Here is a 3,303-nt window from a genome sequence, read left to right as displayed (position 1 = left end):
ACGATGTTGGAACGTGTTGGTAAAAGTTGTTTATTCAAGTCTTTTCACATCTGCAAAGACATTTCTATTGCACGTTCTTTCCAGTAATCCTCATCGGTATTCCTCGTAATATTACTCATGAGGTGAAGTAATTACAGTGTCACTGCAAACTTTCATGGAAACCACTGTCCTCCCAACTGCCTATGGAATAATCATCATGTCCTCTCCTGGTTGGAGGTTGGAAGGCAAAATGTTGGTAGCATGATTAGGTGAAGCGAAATGGTCATTGGGTGCATTACTCGAGTGACGTGTTGTTGTGGTCATCGGTCACCATTGACACATTTGAATCGATCGTGGAAGGTTGGGGTGTCGATCGATTCCGTGTACTCTGTTTCGTACTCCGATTCATACTCTGCTCCACAATGGCATGCGCCAATGAAGCCAAGTTCTTTCCCAATAATCCACAGAATTAATACCTTTCTCTTAGGTCGGATGGATCGTAGGGATGTTTGGGTCTATGAGCGTTAGACACAATTTGTTTTTGATCATGTCACATACAGCTCCTACTGTAGCTATAAAGGATCTTCCAAGCAGAGTGAAGAGTTCCAGTTAAGCTCGATGTCTAAGACATGAAAATCTACAGGGACAAGGGCATTACCAATCAGTACCTCCAGATCTCTTATGATGCCTCCGGATCGTTTCTCTGAAAGATCCACGAAGGTGAAGGATTCTGTTGAGGGTTCGATGGTCAAACCAAGCTGGTCCGCCATGATCCTAGGGAGGATACTAACCGATGCTCCTGTGTCACACATTGAATGGGGAAATTCAACACCCTTGACTATGCATGGTATTGCAAACTTCCCAGGATCACTCTTCTTCGTCAATGTGATCCTGTGTTTCATCTTTCCTCTGACTTGATGAAACATTCTCCTAATGTCCTCCTCAGTTACCTTTGTTTCTCTGAAGAACATCCACAACCGGTGTGTGAAGTAAGCTTCATCAAAAGGTTTTTCGATTGGGATTCTGAGGACTCGTTTAGTGAAACCATCCATCTCCTTATCGTTAGCTTCCCACTTAAGGTGTTTAGGAATCTTCTCCTTCCTTTTCCTTAACCTTCTCCCTTCAGATTCTTGTTCTTCTTGAACAGGTTCTGTTGAACTATTTAAAGGGTTGGGCGTTGATTCGGGTGGGTTTTCTAATGGTTTAGGTGGTGGTCTGAGTGCATTGATGTAATCAATATCGATTGAGGGTAACCGCACTCGGTATGTCAGAGGTGCCTGTCGATCGATGGGAGGTGTGTTGTGACGATCGACGTCGGACTTACTCTGTCGATCGATGGTTGAGTTAACGGATCGATCGATTTTTTCATAGAAAGGGGAGGGTGGGTGAGGATGCTTAGCTGCGAATTCTTCATGAGTTAGAATTCAAACCGCATAGCATTCAGTCGAATCGGCAGACGACGTCGATCGGTGTCTGGAGTAATCCGTCCATCGATCTTCATCATGGCATGTCGATCGATGCGAGTTCATCGACATCGGTCGACACCATTGGGATCCGCCGAGACTCATGGAGCTTTTGATTTCGAAATCTCCTTCCTCAAGGTTTTCATTTCTCACCACTTGCCAGAATTCATCATCTATGATGGCATTTACGTGGTGTTTCCCTTTGTCGGCTCCTGCTTCTCTAGCAAAAGCTTCTTGCCTCTTAATAGTCTCGCCCGTCTGAATTACTTGGGTTTCAAGTTTTCTCACCTGAGTCCCTAAGGTCTCGATTTTGGTGTTCAGATTGTTGTAGGCAGAGTCTATCTTACCGTTGAAATCCACGGTGATTTGTTGTTGTCCCAACAGTACTCGATCAAGCATTTCTTCGATCTTGCTTTCCTGAGTTTGGGGTGGTGGATTTTGATAGTAAGAGTTCGAGTAGCTCTTGCTGTTGTTGAAGGGTTTTTTGAATTTTGAACTTCGGTTACTTCTTTGGCCATTTCCAAAGAAGTTTATGTTTCCGCCCTGGTTTCCAAATTTTTGGAATCCGGTACCTCCGATGTAGTTCACATCCTCTTCTCCTTCAGTATCTGCTACTTCTCCTTCAGCTGAACATACTTGCTTCCTAAGAAGTTCGTGCACCACATCTAACTTAGCTCTTACTTCGTCCATCTGTTCCTTCCCGATAGAGGCTACAGACTTCTTCCGTTCAGAGTCAGTGTTTTTGGTGCTGCTTCTGTTAGCAAGGTTTTCGATAAGTCTCACAGCTTCCAACGGATTCCGAGTAGTGAAGTTTCCTTCACTCGCCGTATCAAGAGCCATTTGATACTGTAAGGCGAGACCTCGGAAGAAAGTGCTTAGCAGCTGAACTTCATTAAATCCGTGGTGTGGACAGTCTCGCTGGGAAAACCTAAATCTAATCCACGTATCTTTGAAGGACTCTCCAGCCTTCTGCGAGAATGTGGAAATTTTGTTCCGAAGTTCTTCAGCGCGCGCCTCATCGAAGAAGTTTCGTAAGAAAGCATTCTTGATGTCGCTCCAGGATGTTAAAGATCCTGTGGGTTGCTGCCTAAGCCAGTGCATCGCTTCTCCATTCAGCGTGTATCTGAAGAGCTTGCACAGCAGGTAATCTTCGGGGACTCCTTCCATCCGAATGGCAGCGATTAGATCCTCGAACCGTTCCAAATGGTCCATAGGATGCTCGTGCGGTAACCCAGAGTAGGGTATATGCAACACGAGAGTGTAGTATTGAGGCTTCAGCTCGGAATTCTGCTTCTGGATCTCCGGAAGTCGAATCGCTGATCTGTTGGAATTGTACTCATCTGGGCGATTGTAGTCGGCCAGTTGTTTCGATCGAGCGTCCTCATCTACAGGTTAAGCAGCTCCTGTAGCTTCAGCATCAGGGATTACAGTTCCCTGAGCATCTATTTTCTGACCTGTTGCATTACGCAGATGACCGGCCTGGTCATACAGGTTTCCGTTCTCATCCTGAGTTAGAATAATAATGTTTACCATTTTTTATGACACGTTGTCGATCGACGTATGCGGTGTAGTATCGATCGTTGTCGAACGACTGGGATCGATCGACGATGACGGTCTGGTGTCGGTCGACGGTTGGTTGTGCGTATCGATCGACGACGAAATGGTTGCGTCGAGCGATGTGGAACGTTGACCTCTACGGATGGTGCGTTCCAAATGAGCAGGATCGTCTGAGAACAGCAAGTCTTTCTCCTTGTTGCTTCTGGTACCGCTGGGCATGCACCTGAAAAGACAAGAAAAAGAAGATTATTAGAAAAAGGGGTAAAGAAAAGAATAAGAACTAATAAAACTAAATCTAATGGCG

The 3,303-nt window shown here is 45.4% G+C and overlaps 1 non-coding gene across 1 annotated transcript; it reads left to right on the top strand.

Annotated features, from left to right (window-relative positions):
* The first annotated feature begins 2,337 nt into the window (after positions 1-2,337).
* On the top strand, positions 2,338-2,443 carry LOC125604336. Its single transcript, XR_007336137.1, has one exon. It is a non-coding gene; the product is annotated as a small nucleolar RNA R71 (small nucleolar RNA).
* Positions 2,444-3,303: the final 860 nt, after the last annotated feature.

This window comes from Brassica napus, unplaced genomic scaffold, assembly GCF_020379485.1.
Source record: "Brassica napus cultivar Da-Ae unplaced genomic scaffold, Da-Ae ScsIHWf_521;HRSCAF=783, whole genome shotgun sequence".
NCBI lineage: Eukaryota > Viridiplantae > Streptophyta > Magnoliopsida > Brassicales > Brassicaceae > Brassica > Brassica napus.
Note: the sequence above shows the minus strand (reverse complement) of the source record. Positions and strands in the feature narration are given on the sequence as shown.